At 42.4% G+C, this 20,726-nt stretch overlaps 1 protein-coding gene across 2 annotated transcripts in view; it reads left to right on the top strand.

Annotated features, from left to right (window-relative positions):
• The first annotated feature begins 7,987 nt into the window (after positions 1 to 7,987).
• Positions 7,988 to 20,726, top strand: part of KIAA0232 (KIAA0232 ortholog) — a 67,573-nt gene continuing 54,834 nt past the window's right edge. The window contains exon 1 of one of the 2 annotated variants that reach the window (XM_066995624.1): positions 7,988 to 8,125. The gene's annotated coding sequence lies outside the window, so the exon portion shown is untranslated. Of the gene's footprint in view, positions 8,126 to 8,328; positions 8,349 to 20,726 lie in introns of those variants that run through there. The other variant, XM_066995625.1, reaches the window with a different exon arrangement.

Below are 20,726 nucleotides of genomic sequence, written 5' to 3'. Positions count from 1 at the left end.
TGAAGGCCTAGCTACCCTCTATGAGACATGTCAAGTGGACACCTGAAATGGGATGGTGAGCCAGAAAAAAGCGTGCAGATAGAATGTTCTCTGCATTTATGGGTAAAAATATAAATAAATAAAATAAATGTAACAAATCATGGAAGTTTGTTATCATTTCATGTAACTAGAGCAAGCAGAATATTTGCAATCACGCACTCAACATCTGAGAACAATCACAGAAAAACCTAAGCACTGGTCTTGACTTTGGATGAGACCGCTAACACGGGTGAAATCAGGCAGTTGTTAAATTTCAGCTTAGCTATTGCTAATTTAATTAGCTATATGTATATTAGGTTTTCTTTGTAAAACCAGTGGGACAGTTCTTTCTGTCAGTAGCTCATATAAGTTTTCAAAACTCCCTTGCCACAAGTAATGACAAGCAGTGACTGTCTAGAAAAGTCAGTTAATGAGTATGCTGAAAAGAAATCAGAGCTGAATGTCTTATATCACTGCACGGTAAGCTATTAGACAATGCTAAATCTAAGAAACAAGGAATATGAAGACTACTATTATATGGTTAACCTCATTCACAGAAGAAATAGTGCACATAGGCACAGCAAATCTATCAAATATCTTAAAGAGGTGAATCTGAACTATGGGAATTTACCCCCTCACTCAAAAAGCTGAGTGACTGTGTTCAGGGAAGCTGCCTTCCACACTTTTCCAAATGTGCATGTCTTTAAAAAGAAGGCAAATAATACATTTCAGTTATAACAGCCTTTCTCTGCTCAGTGGTCTTCCTACTAGCTCTTTCCTACTAGCTCTGGTCTGCATGGTGCCTAAATCCAAGAGAGCTAGTCAGGTCTCCTATTATCCAAGGAAGAGCTTAAAACTTACTAAAATTTCCACATTGGACTGCAAAATCTGCTACAGAGACTCTCATACTTAGATACTTAGACGTATCCCAAAATGAACTCTTAAAGTTGTAATTGAGAAAGAAGTGTCTAAACTCATCCCCAGAGAGCCCATTCCCACGAATAGCACTGAGTTTAGCTCAAAATCCATTTAGTGCTCCCAGCTGACATTAGCAGTCTTATCCTGCCTGTGGAGAGAGCTCTTCCAGAAGACTGCTCTCACCAGCAGCTGAGAGAATAGCTTAGGATGAGGTCCACATCTGCCCTCCTGGTAACTCGCAGTAATTCATGAGCTAGGGATAATATTTACATTTTCCATTATGGACTTGAATAAACTGGAAATAGAACTTGCATCCCAAACTTCTCATTTCAAAGGAGTATTTTCAGCAGCAGGAGATAGGGAGTTTGGGTCTGTTTTGATATTCTTTGACATTCTACTTACTCCTAAAAACTTCTTGGTGGCCAAAGACGCTTCTGGCAAGGCCAAATCTGCTAACTCTTCAGATGATTTCAATACCATTTTCCACTGATGAGCTCCAAGTTGATCTCCACTTCAGTATAGGGGACTCCTGAATCAGCTGGTGGTCCAATGCACATCCAGAGATGCCAGTGCCTCGTACAGGTGCACTGAATTCCTTTTTACAAGGGCTTACAGTTTTTCATTGACTGTGAAAGAAATCTTGCCATAGTATTTTTGGCACTGCGGTGTTTCATGTCCAGATACAGAAATAACTTTTATGCACAACAGTGATGCATGGGCTTTTCAGCTTTTTTCTTAAGGAAGGATTTCATTTCCTCCCTGAAAAAAACGTTGCAGTGAAGTACCGTTCACTGTGCAGAAGCACATGCCTCTGTGAAAGCATGCTCCCAGAAAGAAAAATCTCAAAAACCAAAATATTGCAACAAGCCAAGAAGCGATACTCTTGACTGTCAATTCATATTCACCCCTCTGAATATCGACACTGACATTTAGGGAGAAAATACTTGTAAGAAGCAGTTCTCTTATTTAATGATACTGCATTCATCATACCCCTTCGATAAATAAAATCTAAGTGATCCCTCTCACAGGAGTATATTCCTATCTGTGATCTGTAGTTCTGTCCCAAATCTGGCATCTAATATTCTCCTCTGGTACCCCTCCACTGCATTAGCTTGGACTACAGTGCCTCCTCCTTGTGCTACCTGATCAGGGTATGTTCCTGGTTTAGCTCTATCCGGACCTACAGTCAGCCTCAAAGAAAAAAAAAATAAAAATAAAATGTTCCTGTATTAGGTGAAAAGACTGACGCCTTCCCTATGCTTGGGGAGTCTGGCTGGGTCTAGACATTTAACCATTCCTTTATTTCACAACCTCTTCAACTGCCAAAATGTGTGTTGTTGTTGTTTTCACATCAAGACAGAATTTTCAATCAGCCAGTTAAAGCTATGCCTGCTTTTTGTCTCTCGGGAGTGGGTATTAAAATAGTATCAAACTCAAAAGACACACCAATTTCAACATCAAATCCAGAAAGCAGCAGTTTTCGTCTCAACAGAGAGACCTTTCTTGGGAGAAAACACTTTTATAATGTAAATACCAGATCCAAAATAGCCTTGGAAAGTCAGATAGTTTTGCTCCTTTTAACAAGTGCCATCAAGTAAATCTTCAAATGAGCCTCTAAATATAATTCAGTTAGAATTACAAAGCAAATTATCACAAAAGATATTTTAGAGGGGTATCAGTGTGGTTGAAAAGTATCAAAACATTAGTTACTTCTTGACAGAAAAACATCCTTTCCTTCGCTCCTGCTGCTCAATTCTTTCTGTTTCAGCCTGACAGCCCTGCAGTCAATCACACAAGCTGGAAAACTCCCCTTGGTGTAGTTACAGTATTGGAAAATCAGGTATTAGATCTCAGCAGGTATTTTGAAATGTTTTTTCCAAGATTAAAATAGTAAATGATTTTTGGTTGGGATTCACTACCCCTTTTTAAAATACTGCTTTTGTCAAAATTGACTTTTTTTTCCCTATTCTATACGAACTCTTTGTAATGGCTGCTGGCATCAATCAGCCACTCTTAATGCTTCTCCAACATACGTGAAATTAGTTATTTTAATGGCAGCACTTTTCAGATTATCAGTCACATCTATGACCATTCTCCCTCCTGCTTCTGCACAGATAAAACAGTTAGCTCAAAGAAAGAAATACACAGAAAAAGCATAAGTTTATTACAGCCTAAAAATCATGCATACAGATTCACTTATCTGCCACGGATTTCAAAACATGGATTTCATTTTTTAAAAGTATCTGAAAACAAGCAGTATTTTTGTTTTGCAGTTTTTCTACCATAGGATCAGATAAAAAAGCTTTTTTTTTTTTTTGATCAGCTAAAACATAATGTCAAAGTACCACAACAATAAGCCTTTAACAGACAAAGGATCTTTGCTTTTACCAGGGTATGTGACAGAATACCATGTTAAGAAAATACGTGTTTTGGATAAAACGAATATCGTCTTCGGTGCTTTAAGAACTTGATATATTTTCATGTGTTTATTTCACTTTTAATTTCATGTAAATCATTAATAGAGACTGAATAACTCTCTTAGTATAGTTCTTTTTAAAGTCTTCATTCGAATATGTATGGCCAGATCGGCAGCTAGTATAATGCAACCAACTCTATTCTCAGCATTTTCACTGACTGAAAATATGGCCAATATATGAAAAAAATGCTTGGCGGAATTACTGGGGAACAATAATTATATTTCTGACGAGTAAGGCAAGGATTGGATGCTGATGCTGCAGGCTACTCAAGGATGGTTAATTGTATTCATGAACTATTTGTAAGACAGCAAGCTGCCAAAACCTCAGACATTTCCAACATGGTAATTCTGGAATGCTGTAGTAAATAGGAAAAAACAGATGTCATAATGTGTTTCATCTAGTTTAAAACTTAACATGTAATTAACTTAATGGCTTGACAATAGCTGATGTAGCAACAAATATAATGCAATTGAATTAGTACCTCATTACGACTTCATGTTTTTCTACATACGCGTTACAAAAAAAAAGATCAGATTTTGAGACATTGGTATATTTTATAGTGACTGTCCTTGAAATGCAATCACATGTAATACTTGCTTTGTATTTCACCACTTGTGGAAATTGTTTCACTTTTATAACACTGTACTTTCTGTACCATTTTCATTACATCCCTAGTGAAAGCTGATCCTTGGTTTAATTGTTTCAAATGCTTATATCTAGGCACTTGGACTTTTACACTCATTATGTGGTATAAAGGTTTCATTTTCTTTATCTTTTGTACTGCTTGGCTGTTTGTCCAAAGTGTAGGCGATTATCACAGTGCTTTCACATCTGTTCTTACGGTAGACTTCAGGTGGTCTGTTTTAGGCGCAAAGCAGCATGTTGTGACAGAGGCCTGTGCATGTATTATTTTGGACTTCCCAAAGGCTTCTCAAGGTATTATTAGGGTTTCCCACCTGCTAGTGCTGCAGGATGAAAAACGGCAAGTGTACACCAAGGCAGGATGTTTAAAAAAAAAAAAAAAGAAAGAAAGAAGGAAAGAAATACCAACACCAAACCCAGACTTTCTTTTTCATTACAGAACCCAACCTAATTGCCTACCCTGCAATTTCTGAGGCAGTTTCCTATGGGCAGTTTTTGTTCAGAAAAAGTAAAAGTACATTTTGAGGTTAGAGCAATGTAGTCAAATTAAATAGGAAAAAAAATAACAACTTTGAACTATGAAGTTGATTTTTCAAGTGACTCACCTGAAACCTGTTACAGCAAAGTCTAGAAGGAAAAAGGTCTAACTGGCCTAATACGGATCCTACTGAAATTTAGCACTACTTTCCATTCATGTAGATGAGGTCCTTAATGCTAGTAAGAAAGTGAGCTTGGTTCCAATGGCCCTCTGCTGCTGCGGGTATCTACAGCTTGCTTATCCACCACGCAGTGAAAGAGGGGTCAGTAAAAAGGAATCTGAAACCTGATCTAGTGCTGAGGAATGCCTTTTGAATGTGTCATTTGTACCTAGTAATTACTTCTGGGAGGTGTGAACGTTTTGCATGAGTCTTCACTCAAAACCTGAAACTGACCGTGAAGAGTAGTAAAAAAGTTATGCAAGCCTTCATGCAATTAAGCAAAGTAATTTCAAAAAGATAATTATATACTTCTTAAACTGTACATTATGATATCCAATAAAACGCGTCACGTATCTGTTGGACATTCCTTGTTTCACTTTACATTAAGGTCCATCCATTTTCTGGATTTTAAAGTTATCTACAAATTTCTGTATATATTTGGATTTAGATCTTGCAAACTTGGGTGATCTTTTTTGTTCTTAGACTACATTTATTCCCTTACGGACGTTGCTCTGTCTCCATTTCTAAAATGCTGAATGCGCAGACTGTTTCTATCAAGCATTTTATACGAACAGTTTATGAAGTGTGAACAATAGGGGACTGATTGGTTATCATGAATTTCAAAGTTAACAGATACAGAACCCCTGCTCAGGGAAAAACGGCTTTTTATTGCACCTAGCAGGAAATTTTAGAGAATATTATAAACTGACCAATTTCAAGGAAGTAAGATGTGTGTCTGATGGTAAAATGCTTACAAGCCACGATTATTGTAATGCTGAATTGCTGTGCAACTCCTCCTTTAGTATACTCCTGAACAGGAAAAAATACTACATGGTGAACCTTATATACATTTAAAAAAAAAATAAAAATTCATTGGAGACCCTTTCCAGCAGGGGTCAGAATGAAAAAGGGAAACAGTGGCACTTGCTGAGGCTGACGGCTAAAGGCAAAAATCTGTCAGTCATTCAGTCGGTTCAGCATTCTTTTCAGCACAAATCATTTCGTCTTGATTTTCCAAACACATGTTGTTACCTACAGTACACACCCAAGTAGTTAGTATAGATTGTCACAGAGGGGCAACACAAAACATTCCCTTAGAGAACTTCCACCTTTGATAGCAGTTCTGAAAGGAAAGGCCACTGACTGGAGTTAGCATGCTCTATCCTTACAGCTTTTCAGAGAAAAAGTTCATTAGCTGCTTCACATGCCAAGGGACCAGCTGTCCTTGGAGCAGGTCTGATTGACCAGGAGGACAAGTGGGAAATAAGCTCACAGCACTGCCAGGATGGCATATGGTCATGTACCAGCTGTTTCTGAAATGCTTGCCAAAGGGAGACCAGAATCTGGTTGGCTGTTAGGAAAATAAAAACCCACAAAAAACAACAACAAGAAAACAAACAAACAAACAAACAAATCCACTATCAGTATTCCTTAGATCTGACCACGAAGCCAGGACTTGATTTGAAATGTCACACAGCAACTACGTGAATATTCAGAATAACCTGCCATTTGTTTGCATGCTCTGGCTTCTTCCATTAGGAGGACCCTGATATTCGGAGCATCTGGCCCTTCCACGGAGCTTTTGGCAGAAGACAACTATAGAAAGGGTTAAATAAGGGAAGTGGATTTGTACTAGTGATATACATTACTAATACACTGACAATACGTGCAGGAGACCACGTGGAGATTGATTTAAACCGGAGCCAATTTTTACTACAGACAAATCCCAGGTGTCCCACATTTTACTATGTTATTTCTACCTTCAAAAGGGGAATTCAGATTCTGAGCTCACAAACAAAAGATTTGATTTTGATTGGCGCGAGTCGTATTACATTGTTGGTGAAATGCTTTTGATAAACCAGTGGAGTGACTCAGCAGAAAACACCCAGCAGGATTTTTCCCCCAAGCTTTTCCGTTTTCAGTTTCAGCTTTTCTTAACAAGAAAATAACTTAAACAGTAACTAAATAGCTCAGAGAACGACTCTGCCCTTCCAGCACGGGGTTTAAAGTACTACTTTCTCTTTTGAGCTTTCCCATAATACTCGCTCGAGGTTCGGAGGGAACTGCACTGATCGGCTCCACGTTCATATGACATCAATTACTGCCTCGGCAGCATTTAAGAGAACGTCAGTAGCTCATGTAGCCACATGATCCTGCCTATTTAACTTTAAAAAACTTAGGCTTACTTGGCTAGCCTAAGCCAAATTTACAACTAAATTAGGTGCTTGGTAAGGGACGTTTAAAAAAAGATGAAGCCTAGCTAAAAAAAAAAAAGGGGAAAACTAGAGTAATGCTGCTCTTGTGTCACGAACAGAGGCTGGGAGGCAGCAGCTACTACCTTGGCCTGCATTCATGGTTTATGAGACATGGTTTTATGTACAGGCTTAACTCGTCGAAAGGCCTGCATCCGGGGCGCGGGCATCAATCTTTCAAAGGTGAGCTTGGTTCCAGTGGCTGAGGGAAGATTTTGTTCGCACAAGAGGCGCAGTGTTGGCCAATTTCAATGACATACCTCGCTGCGGATCTCTGAGAACCACACGTTCAGCTGTGAATAAAAGGAAAGCAAGCCTCCGGATTATGCACGGACAGAGGCCTTACTTTGACATCTTACGTAATATTGACTTTCCTCTGACCTGGACGTGCTCATACACCCGAGAAACGCACAGACCTAATGCGCACCCAAAAAGGGCGTTATTATTTTCCCAATTAACCCGCCTAACTAGCACTTGGGTGCGCCTTTTGTCATATTTTCGGTCCTGCGGTGGCCCATTTCTAACGACGTACTATACTAAAAACCCCCTCACTCCCCGGCGGCGCCTACAGCCCCGATCCGGGCGGCATTTTATGGCAGGGAACCGAAGTTTCACGGCTCCCTAACGAAACCCAGCCTCCAGCGGCACCCTCCCTCCCCGGGCGGGCTTCCCTTCAGCACCACCCTCACCCGCCAACCCCTCCCAGCGAGCCCTGTCACGACAAACTATCGCAATCCCCCGATTCCCTCCCCACCCCTCAGCGTCCCCACACAGCGCTCCCGCCACCCCCTTCCCCTCCATCCCACCCCCTACAGCCGCCCGTCGGCGGCGGGATCCGCGCCGCCCCGCGGGCGGAAGGATACAGGGAGGAGCCCGCGGCGCGGTCCGCCGGGGCGCTGCGGCTTGTTGCCTAGTGACGGAGCGGCCGCCCCCCCCCCCCCCCCCCCCCCCCCGTACCGCCTCACGGGGCAGGGCCCGGCCCCGGCCCGCCCGCCTCGCTCGGGGACGGCAGCAGCGGGACGGAGCCCGCCGCCGCCTCCTCCTCCTCCTCCACCTCCTCCTTCTTCTTCTTCTCCGCCTGCCACAGGCCCCGGGGCCCCGCTCTGCGCCGCCACGGCAGGTAACGACCCGCTGAGGAGAGCAGGAGGGGAGCGCCGGGGCCCGGCCCCGGTGTGGGGTTGGGGGGGGAGGAGGAGGAGGAGCTGTGGGGCCGGGGAGGGGAACGGGGGGGAAAAGGAGGGGGAAAGGGGAGCAAAAAGGGGGGCCGGGGGCTGGAGGCCGGCGGCGAGGCGGGGCCGGGGGCGCCCCGGTGCGAGCGGAGCCCTGGGGGCAGCCGGCGGCAGGTGAGCGTGGGCCGGGAGCGGGAGGAGGAGGAGGATGAGGAGGGTGAGGGATGAGGAGAGGCAGAGGAAGGCGGCTCCGGAGCCCGCTCGGAGGACAGGGGGGTGGCAGGGTTTGGGGGGGGGGAGCCCCGCGGCCGTGCCCTGCCCGGGGGCCGCTCCCCGGTTGCCTCCCCGCCGGGTCAGCGCCCCCCCCGCCTCCCCTCCCGGTCCTTTTTTCCTCCCCCCAGCATTGTCCTTTAGGGGCCTACGGAAGGCAAAAGGCGGCCAGAAAGGCTCGGGCTGCCTCCGGAGGAGGAGGAGGAGGAGGAGGAGCCGTGCTGACGGGCGACTGATGGCAGCCGCATCCTATGGCCGCGCCGAGCTGCGCAGCCGGGGCGGGCCCGGTGGGGCCGCAGCCGCTGAGCGGCAGCGGGCGGGGCGGGGGGGGCCAAGGTTTGGCGAAGGTTACAGCTCCTCGCAGGGCTGCCACGGCCCGGAGACCCCTGGCCGCACCCCCCCGGCCGCCTCCTGCTCCCAGGGATGGCCATTATACGGGTGGTGGACGCCCGGCCGTCCTCGGAAAGTTTGGGAGAAGTGGGAGCCCGCCGCCGCTCTGCCTTTGTGTTAATTGCTCGCTGCAGTACCCGGTGCTCAGCTGAAGGGTGACAGTGGTACGGGTTGCTTGTCCTTTTAGGAGAAGACATTGCTGTGCTTCCAGTGTTTTCTGTCCGGGTGTAATTTCGGGTGTAGCTTGGAGGTCCAGGACGTGAGGACAGCATGTTACAGGCAGTTGATTTCCCCCCCTGTAAACCTTTTAAACGTTTTGCTTTCTGCCCTTCCGTCGCACACCGTCTATTACTTCTCAGTCCCTGTGATGAAGTGGAAATTGCAGATCAAATTTGGTGTCTTGGCTGTCAAAAGTGAGCTCGCGATGATTCAGTAGATAATTGTGTAAAACAAACTACTCCACTGCAGTGCTTAAAACCCAAGTATTGCAGGCTGCTCGCAATCCGTGGCGGTCTGAAACAGCCTTCTTGAAAAATTTATTGTTTAGGACAAAAATATTCCCTATAAAAGTAAATGACATGTAACTTGATTGTTACTTGACATGTAACTCTACAGATTTTATTTTGTACTAATCCTCCATCTGCTGTTTCTTGTCAGTATGGATATGCTAAAATGGTAGCGTACAACCCCTCCCTTCCAATCAATACAGCACACTGTGTGCGTATCAGAACCCTCAGTCCCCAACACCAAGATGTAAGAGGGCACGTATGTAACAGATAGGATGAGTAGCGCGTTGTCTGTCTGTAATGCTCGTCATGTTCAAAGGCTAAGGATTTTAGGGGACATCCCAGTTTGTACGCTCCATTGAAAGCATCAGCAGTTTACATCCCCGCCATGTTCTGCCTAGCAGGTATTCCAACACGCTCCTGGAACTTTACCTCGAATCACTTGTTTTGTGCTCCGTTGGCGGCAGTGATCATTTCGGACCACAGATTCTGTATGTTTGCGTTAGGTACCTGACCCCACAGCCCTTCTGCTTATCAGCAGGTGAATCAGAAGGAGGGGAAGGGGCAAACAGATTTATATGTGACCCAAGAGGAAAAATAGGAGGCCGTGAACATCTGTTACCTTAATTTGCTGATTTCACAGTCTGCACTCCCCATTGCTTTTCTTCTTGTTGCTATTCATTATTCTTCCAAGTAAGAGAAATTCCATAGGGGTAAAATGATGTCAGCATTTTCCTTTGCTAGCTTGCTGGGCGTTCTGGCAGGAACAGGGACAGAGGAAGATCTAGATACTGCTCATAACTTAGCGTCAACTCCATTGTTTGTCCTTCTTGAGCATCTTGTTCCTAGGTGAATAGGAGCAACGAAGGAAGCCAATAGGTTGGTTTTATGATTAGCACGGGTGAATTTTCTGTGGAATTTTCCTAGTTGTTAGGTTTAGTGCTGTAGAGTCAGAATAGACTTTTTCTATCTGTTTAGCTAATTCCCAGCAAAATCATCTGTTGGTTTAGACTCTGCTTAAAGAAGTATGCAAAATGCATAGTGGTGGATGTTGAAAGTGGTATGTGCTAAATATTTCCTTAAAATCCATCTAAATGTTAATATATTCAAAGAATATATGTATAGATATATTTAAATCCAGGGGTTTCTGTGGATTGTGAGAGAGAAGGACCCTTATTTCCTGCTACCCTTTTTTCTTCCTTAAGACATGCATTGATAGCATAAGTTTCATACGTGTCCGATGGAATGATTATGTGGAGCCCCTAAAATTGTCTAATGGTAATGACAGCTAATGGCTAATAACTGCAGGTAATAACTTCCTACCGTAAGATGATGAGTAATAACGTCTGGTAAAGCAGAATGTGATGAGGGCAGCAAGACTTGGGATTCCTGTAGGCTAAGAGAAGTAGCAGGGACTATTCTAGTTATCTGTGCTGCTCGTGGAGCCTGGAATGCAGGTGATCTTCTGGAAGCTCTTTAACGTGCCCTGTTTCTTGGGGTACTTTCTTCTGTACTGGGGGACAGAGGTTGGAATCCTTCGCTTCAGTCCAAGACCAATGACAGGCTGCGTAGGTCATTTGGAAACATAATTATTGAAATGAGTTGTCTTCTGTTTGCTTTGTTCTGTTTTTTTTTTTTTCCCCCAAGAAATTTTCTCAGTAAAGTTAATTTCATGATGCAAAATAAAAATGTTCAAATGAATATTTGAATGCTTGGTTGCATTTGAGTAGATAGATAAAACGAAAATTGGCTGTTATGAGGGAAAAGCATGTTTTCTTTTTAATTTGGAAACCATTTACCAGATTTTTCTAGGCAGAAATATCAGCTAACTGCAGGACTTCTCGAATGCTTTAGTAGAAAGAGATCTATACCAGCCAGTTACAACATTTTTACTGTAAGGGATCTTGTACTTTCCCAGCAGCTGTTTGGGTGCATTTATGATGGTTGTTGAGGGATCCAATGTGCATTTTATTGGCCATGACAGTTTTTTTGTTGTTCTTTTTTGAACATTCAGTAAAAAGATTCTCCTTTCACAAGCTTCTTACTAAAAGTTCTTTCTCTAGCTATATTGGAAGCTACTGAGAATTTTGGATTTTTAATGTGCTATTTCCTTTCTAATTTCACATGCAAGTATCTGGATTTACCCCCATAAAACTGTTCCTTGGTTATCTAGATTCTGTTTATAACCTAGTATCTGTACGTCCACTTGGGCTCCTGTCCTTCCAAGAGTTTGATTTCCAAGGAAGCAGTGTGGACACTCAATTATAGATTTAATTTCATTTTTAACTTTTTTTTGTTGAGTGTAAATTAATTTAAATTCATTTTACTGTTATGATATTATATACAGTAGATTTAATTATATCCTGCTGAGTTTATGCATAGTCTGTATGCAGGCTTGCTATAAAAATGTTCATTTTTAATGTAATTTGGGAATGTTTAAATTTCTCATTTTAGTGATTTAGTGTCTTGAGGAGGAAGTTTCAAACATACAGTCAACGTGAGCTTTACTCACGGCTCTAACTTTGTAGGTCTTATTCGAGAAAAGATTGCAGGTGAAAACTTACTCTCTGTGCCAAAAGAAAAAAACATTTAGAAATTAAATTGTAATAGGGATAAGATCTGAATATTGTTTTTTGTACTTTCTGTAACTTAAAAAAAAAAAAATCTTCCCCATGTCATTATTAAATTGATGTAAAAGTACCAAGGGAACAAGGCGTGCTCAATGGAGCACTGGGCTGGGCTGGACGAGACCGGCATTTTCCTATCAGCTGTGTCACGGAGTGAATCGAAGCACATTGTTTCATCTTAACGTGCCTGTGTTTGAGATGCTGGATGGAAAGGAGGAGCTGTTAAGCCATTCATATGTTACTAAATTGGGTGTGGGTTGGGTTTTCGCTGCTGTTTTGGAGACTCAGTTCGATGAGCAAGTCGGGTTGTAGAAAAGTTGTGTAGTCGTGCTGCAGGAGGGGCCGTGCGTCCCGTTAAAGAAAGTGCAGAGATAAGAGAGTAAGAGATTAGGGGCTAGCTGAAGGCCAGAGAAAATAAAGCCGTTTTCATAAGATTGTGTAGTTTTACCATCAGAACAGCGGGGCTGAGTTGCAAGATACTCTCTGCAAGGTTATCCCAGGTAATGTTAGCTTAGTCAAGATTTGGATTGAGATAATCTTTAACAGTAAAGTGGCAAAACACGCTCAAACATACACAGAGTGATTAAAGACATTTTTTTCTTAAAAAGCATATATGACACATCCTAAATGACCAAAATAAAATGTTTTTTTAGCCTAAAGGAAAAAGGCTGCTCGAAGCATCGCTAATGAAGAAATCAGGAATGCATATTGCTGCCACTGAATGAGTAATTAATTCTCACTAAATCCTTGTGACACCGTAATCTGTTATTACAAACTTGAAACAAATTTGAAGACTCTGTGGCTGAGTGGGAGTGCAACCTTAAAACAGGACAGGGAATTTGGGGTGCTGGAGTGTCCTGAAAGAAACAGAGCTGGCGTCCAGTGGTTTGTCTGAGTGGTGACCTTCCTTAGGAAATTGAAGGAATAGCTTCTGCTTTTTCATGGTGTTTTAATTCAGCTGGCTGAAGGTTTTGAGCTAATGATTGTTACTAGTTAGCTAAAGGTTGCTGTTGGGTGACGTTCATTCTGGTTCTGTCTTCTGGGGTAGAAGTTCGCTCTGCTGCTTGTATGGCTGCTGTGCGCGGCAGGGGCACGGAACGACCCAGGGGGCTTCTTGCCTTAAGTCTCCTATTGAAGTCTTTGGAACTGCTTTGCTGGAGGTCACGTTGAGTTGTGTGGGGTGACACGAGTTGTAAAATGATTCTGTAGCTCCAGCTGTTAGTTTAATTTTCACATTTATGTAGATGTTATTTTTTGCCAGCTACTCAGAACAGGATATCTTATCGGCTTGAGAAAAACCTCAGAGTTCCAGTTTTTAGTAACTTTGAACTTGAGTTGTGAAAGAAATACCTTGGTTAACAGCACAGTAACTTCCTTGAAGAGAAGTAATATAATGCTGAGCCGGTGTTTTTGTAAGAGTTTTTCTGCGGTGATGGTTAAATATTCTGTGTTTCAGTAAAAATACATTTTCCAGCTGTCCTTTGAAGTAGCAAACACTAAGTTTTGTTTTAAAAGCAATATTAACGTGTCCTACCTGCTTAGTTTGTAAACTTTTTTTTTGAATAATCAGTAGTATTTTTAAGGAATGTATTTAGTCATATAAGTGAGATAGAACATGGCAACAAATGGCAGCACCATTTTTAAGGAAGAAGAGGAAGAAAATTTTTTTCCCAAGGGTGTGACAATATAAACTGAACAAAATGCATATTAAAATGCAGTTGAATGCCAAAATATATATTAATTCTTTCCTTAATTGTTACTCTGTTCAAAATTGCCAAGTCTCCTGCTTCTGTACTCCATTTGATAAATATATGGAATTTTATTTACTAATACTTGGGATTAAAAATTAGAGGTGATAAGGGTGCAGGGGAAAAGCCAGTGCAACAATTTCCTTTGTAGCTCTGCCATATTTTCTTCACTGCAAAGTCAATATCTTCTCTGCTGGTTAATTCATAGAGCTTGGAAATTCAACTTTTAAGAGCTCTTCATTAGCATCGAGCTTCTCGTGCCTGAGATATTCTACATTTTTGCACAATTATTAATGAAAACCTTCTCTATATGTAGCTCCCATCTGAATTTATGATACCATTTTTTTAATGGAAAGAGATACTGAAAATACTGTATAGTCAGGCAAGTATATTTGTTTTTTAAACCCTTCATGGGGCTGTTTTTAAGCTTTTCAAAAAGACAGTAATGAACGCTTTGAATCACAGACCAAGTACAGAAAACCTCAACCAAATATAGAAGATTTCAATAGTAAGCATTCAGAGAAGAACCACGTACAAGTTAATGAAATAAAGTAAAACGTATAGCGTGGTCATTACTGGGTACGGCTGGATTATTGACTCTGAAGGTATAAATAGCTGGAGAAATACCTCTGCCTTTAAATGGACAGTAGCTATTGCATGTCTGGAATTCATAATTCATTCTCCTTTTCCCTCCCCAGCTGAAAGATGCAAAGTATGCCTAAGACTAAATTTCATTTTAACTGAATTAAATGCTATACGGTTGCGTGAAAAGAGTGGCCACTGGGCAGTGAAGAGCACCCGATGCTTTATCGGGGTGGCCCCACTGCCGCTGGGGGGTGGTGCCCCATGAGTGTCTGTGCCTGTCAGCTTGGCAGGGCACACGGGTGGCTGTGTCCATCCTTGGAGAGGCTCTGAAGCTGGAGGCAGGTCTGCTGCGATGGACACCTGCAGGACTTTGGCCTCCAGGCCATTACCGCCTTCCTGGGGATGGGAGTTCAGGCTCCAGCTGAGAGCTGCTTGCTTGAGCTGCTCCAGAGGTTGGGCAAGGCATCGAGAAGGCAGGAGGCAGAGGGGTCAAAACAGTAGAGAGCGTGTGTCTGATCTTTCCGTGATGTGGCTGCATCCTTCTCAGTGGAAAGCCCCCCCTACGTTCTAGGTGGCAGAAAAATCAGTAGGTCTATTGAGATGCGAGTGGTAGGAAGCTTACAGGTTTTACGTGCCGAAAGTCCTGAAGATAAATGTCTCGGTGGGTTTAAAACGTGCCTCCTTTGTGATGTTAGTTATATATTTGGATTTGTTTTTTATTAACTCCGTTTCTCTTCTTAAACCTGAGAGAATTATCAAAGAGTGATGATGGTAATCAGTAATGTGCAGTCTGCTGCTTTTGTACATGCACATAGGAAAAGATAGAGCTTTTGATAAATATGTCCTTGTAAAAAATTCTCATGGGTTTGAACAAAAAAGACTGTCTCCTCCTTGAAGTTACAGCTAGACAGGGACTCCTCTCCGGCCCTGTAGCCGTCCATCCAAGCGTTCCCTGGGTGTAACAGACGTGAGGTGTGCTGCTGAGACCTGCAGTTTGAAATTGAAACGCTTAAATCATACTGATACCTTCACTGGTAAAAAGAAACAAAGCAGAACTGTCGGAAAGCTGGTGTTGGCGTGGCACTTTGGAGGTGCGTGTGTGCCTTCCTCTGAACCAGCACCCCGTGTTCCTCTTGCATTCTCCACACCTTGGTGATCCGCAATATTGCAGGCTAGCTGCAGTGTGCTGTTAACCTCTCTGTTACCAAAACCTGCAGCAGCCAGTACTGTGACATCTCCAGGCTGCCGCTGCAGTGGGATTCTGCTTTTTTTAAGGCTGAGTCTGCTGAATTGCATGAAGGCGGCAGTGCCACTTCCTCTCTTACACCTGATGGAGAAATTTTGTGGCAACAAAAGTTGACCGCTTACTTGTGCTTTCTGAAGACCCACCCACCAAAAATGATTTTTCTTCGGTGTACGACAAACCGCTCCCACTCATCCGTGCAGCCACGCAGTGGGTAGGTTTTGTACAAGGCCAGACTGCTGAGAGTCTCCTACCATTCCTTCCAGGTAAATGCTGGGACATCCTCCTGTGGTAGCAGTGTGCAGCTGAGGTGTGGTTTACGTTACCCTTTGTGTCGGCAGGTTTCCCCATGAAGGTGCTGCTGCTGGTGGTGTTCTTCTCTTGAAAGTGCGTTACTGCTAGGATAAAAGCCCTCGCTTCTAGATGTTTTTTTTTGTTGTTGTTTTTTACAAACTGGTACTTGTGCCAGCAGTAACAGTAATTGCTTCAAATTTTGTCAGTTACCTGTAGTTTCTTAAGTTCACTTTTAATGTAGAAAATATTAAAATTCCTTGTCTGTAGATTCCAAATTATATTTTTAAGCTTATTAAAAAAAAATCTTATTTCTAAGTTAGGTGATATGTGTACATGTTGCTTTTTTCAGATAGGATTTTAAGAAGACTGTAGTCTTGTTTAAACAAGTAAAATTTAGTTCAAGCACCAGTTCTAAATTTAGTTCAAAAGCTTTAACTTTAGTTCAAAATTCAGTTTTGGACAGCAACAAACTAAACTGGGAAAAAAGGCTTTCTCATGGCAGCATATCTATATTTTTTGTGAAGAGAACCATTAGGATTGTATTGATAGATGGCTAACCTCGTTTGGACAAATTCTTACTGAAATGATGTAAATGTTGCCAATGTTAATGATGGCTAGCCAGTGAGGCAGTATTTCACTCCTGTAGCTTCATACATCTATAAACATCTTTTGGTTTATTAAAGCTGACAAATATATGAAGGTGTTTTTAACAGTAGAAAGTCCTGTTTATAATGAATACTGAAATTTTTGGAGATGTGGTTTTGGCAGAAGCGGGGGGAGCAGTTTACAAATATGCTGCCCTTAAACTTGTCTGGTATGGCCACACAACAGATGTGTGGCACCAGAAATTGCTTTATTTATCAGCTGCGTGAGTTTTATCAGAACTGCTCCGGACTCCCTGAAGTTAATGGAAAAGGATGTACTGGTTACATGCTGTAAAATGAGGTTGCTGCTTTTGGATTTTTTTTTTTAATATATCTTTGATATTGAGCCTTGATCTCCTGAAAGTTTCCTGGGCAATGCTCTGAGACAACAGCACTCCTGTCTTGAAGACAAAATTTGCTCACTAACGCATTAAGACACTGTTGAAAGAAGTTCTGCAAAACTTGCCGACTGATAGGGCTTATGAGTTACATCCATACGTCCTGTTAGTGGAGAGCCACTTCCTATGTATTCACCATGTAAAGGCACTTCTTAGAAGTGTGCTGTACTAAGAGGAACCCTTTCAAAAGAGTCTGCTTGTGAAGCCACTTCCAGATCTTGTAATTCTGTAAAGCAATGAGGTTCTGATATGCGACGGACGTCGTGTGCCGTGACTGTTCACAGCATCCATAGGTTTTGCTGCTCAGTCATGCTTTTTCCTCTATCTCGCCTTTTTTTAAACTAACAAATTGTACATCTCCCAGTTTATATCACACTTTTTGAGGAAGTGGATAACATCCAGCTTACCAAGAATATTGGCATCTCGGCTGTGCAGCTGGACCTTGTGCAGGCGCTTCAGCAGCGTACTCGGCAGGCCTCCGTGACTGTTCCCCCCAGCTCAGTTAGTGCTCTGCTCTCCGGCAGGATTGATGTTCTGACATCTTGTCACAAAGTTCATGTATGTTAATGTGCAGCTCTGCGAGTGGATCAGCTAATTGAACTCCTCCAGCTACTTTTCTTTGGAGTGGTGTTCTTGGTGAACATGAATGTTTTATGAGAACAACTGTACTGGTGCAGACAAAGGCTTTGTCAAATCCGGTACTTGTCTGCAGCAGCATCTGTAAGTGAGCTGTAACAGAAGAAAAAAAAATGGGGAATGTGTGGGATACCACTCCCAAATAGTGCCTCTGCCCCTTGCTGTTCTCAGTCTAAGGGATTTCCCGAGCCCGATGTGGTTTGTGTAGTTGGAAACTTTCAAGGGACCTCTCCTCAATGCTGTTTGGAGCCGATCTAAATATGCATGTTTTGTGTCCTCAAATCTTCTGACAAGGAATTCCTCATAGCTCTTGTGTGAAGTTTTATACATAGTTCTTGCAGTCATTCTGGGGAGGGCACATCTGTTCTGATACCGCAGGACCAAGGCTCTGTGGGCTGCTGTGGGTTAGCTGACACCGCACAGCTGCCTGCTCACTTTCCCCCAGCAGGATGGGGAAGAGGATCAGAAGGGTAAAAGGGAGAGAACTTGTGGGCTGAGATAAGACAATTCAATGGGTAAAGCAAAAGAAAGAATGAACTCGCAGCTTCCCCCCGAAGGCAGATGTTTTGCCATTGCCAGGAAAGCAGGGCTCCCTCGTGGGTAACGGGTACGTGGGAGCACAGATGCCCTAACTCCCAATGTCTGTGTGTCATCCCCCTGTCACCACGTTTTCCCCGAGCTTTTACAGCTGAGCGTGATGCTTCACAGCATGGGACATCCCTTTGGCCACCGGGGTTGACTGCCCTGGGTCTGCCCCCTCCCAGCCCAGCCTCCTTGCTGGTCGGGCAGCCTGAGAGCCGGAGAAGGCCTTGACACGGTGTGAGCACCGCTCTCAATAGCTGCAGCATCCCGCTGTTACCGAGGCTGGGTTGGTCGCAAAGCCAAAACATAGCAGGATACGAGCTGCCGTGAAGAAAATTAATTCTAGCCCAGCCCAAGCCAGTGCAATTTCCACCCCATGCTGCATACCGTTCATGTATGTGTATGTTAAGCATGGGTCAGGATCATTTGAAGGTCTATCCATTGCAGCAGTGTACAGCGTGTGGGCAAAATGTGAATGTGGTGACATAGATGGCTTTGGTTTTGTAATGTGGTTTGGTCTTTTGACTGCTGCTGGCTCCTAGTTTATGGTTTCATGAAAGTTCCAACATACTAGTTAGGAGCTTGTTTCTGCGGCGAGCAGTGAGCTCAGAGCTCACTGTTTTGTATAAGGAGCTTAGTAGTAGTAGCACGAGGGTTTTGTTCCTGCCTTGTCTTCCTTCAAGTTTATCTGCACTGAATTTTGTTTGATTTTTATTGCAGAGTTGCTCAGTTTCATAAGGTCCTTCTGCAGTTTTTCAGTTGCTCTGTGCTCACAGTCTCTGCTAGCTTGCTGTAACTTGCTAAATTCTTCACTGTGTCACTTAGCCCATCTTTCAGGTCATTTATAAATTTATTAAGCAACACAAGTCCCAGAGCAAAATCCTACAGAACTGTGCTCATGCCTTCCTTTATGTCATCTTGGTTATATCTGCGTTCTTTCTCTTTGCTAAGAAGCTAAGGAAATGAGGCTTATATGGTAACTCATGAATTCTTTCAGTAATTCCATTAAGCATTTACACAGGATTATCAGCTTCAGATTTTCATTTGGATAAGCGTTATGAAAATAGGCAAGCAGATTTTTCAAGGAAAAAAAATCCTGCAGTGACAGCCACAAACTGGTTTCTGTCCTGTGTGTGCTTCTCTGACATGACCGAGGTACTCTAGAACCTATATCCATTGTCAAAACATAACTATACTACTCTTGCACTTCTCAGTAATACTTCTTTAAAAAAAAAAAAAAGGAATTCAATGTGTATCTAAAAGTTAATTCACAGAGCTGTGTGTATGTTTCTGACTACTTTAGCACTTCTTGCTTTGATTCCATTTGGGCATTTTAATTGGTGTTTGTTGTGACACAAAGCTTCTGAAGCTTCGTGGCAGAAATTGTCTGAAATGGGATGGAGGGAGAGGTTAGTTTATAGCACAAGCATTATCAATTTTTTCGGTTTACGGTAGTGTTTCAGAGCCTTAGTCATGAATCGAGTCCCTGCTCTGCTATTTGTTGTACAATAACATCAACCATCGCCAACACATAAAAAGGCTGTCCTTGCTCTGAAGACAACACAGCCAAATTTCTTAGATTGTCAAAGCATGTGATTAAAAAATAACAACTTCTTCTGGATTCACATGTCTTTTAAATGCCATGTGAAATTTATTAAGGACACAGATTCCATTGTTCACTGGATTTTTAAATAGGCTTTGTTTCTGGGCTTTGACAGTGCTTTCCCCTGTGTGTGACTGTTTGGTTTGCATATTAAGGATTTGTTGAGATTTTTTACTAAAAGAAACAAAACAAATGATGGTAAAATTGATGATTCCTCCATAATACATCAGAAAAAATGTGGACTTCTGTTACCATCATATGATGTGACAGTACTTTTGATTATCAGTCTTCTAGAGGGGACTGAAAGTTACTAAAGTGAATTCATAACTTTTAATGTTATTGACTGCACATGGTAAAATTTTCACTTCTGATTTATACTAGTTAGGATTTGCAGATTTATCTACATGTCAGGGAGAGGAAGGATTGTTTGTTGGCTTTTAATAAAACTGTTCTGCGAAAAAAATACTACTTGTGAAATTTATTTTAAAGTTTAAAAGTGTGGACTTTCATATTCACATTTAAAAAACTAAGAATTCTGTAATTGCTTTATGCATTGAAAAATTGTCATACATTGTTAAGAGATGGTAGCAAAAAAAATATCTAATACATGACAGCTTTTAATTGTAAACTACATAATGTACTAGCATATTTCACAGAATATTAAAGGAAATTTTTCGTAAAACAGCACTTAACTACTGTGTGACAATGCTTGGTCTAGCTGTTAACATGAATGCATCTCCGGAGGCCCAGGTGTGATGGTTATCCCTCCTGGGAATGAAAGGAAAGAAGGTGGTGGTGTCTGTAGCTTTACCTAAGAGGCTGACTTCTGTGTAGTAGGTGCACAGCGGTGTGTAAGAAAGATTTGTTGCCTGAAGGTCTTTATTTGCAGGTTACGCAAAGAAATAGGTCCTATTGTAGATCCTGTTTTTTTTTTTTTTCCAGTTGGGTATAGACCCTGGGATTGTGAATTTAAGTCTGCAAACGGTTTGCCTCCTTTTTAAGCTATATTTTTATGATCTACAAGAA

Source organism: Anser cygnoides, chromosome 4 (assembly GCF_040182565.1).
Source record: "Anser cygnoides isolate HZ-2024a breed goose chromosome 4, Taihu_goose_T2T_genome, whole genome shotgun sequence".
NCBI classification, from domain to species: Eukaryota; Metazoa; Chordata; class Aves; order Anseriformes; family Anatidae; genus Anser; species Anser cygnoides.
This window is presented reverse-complemented; position numbering and strand designations above follow the sequence as displayed.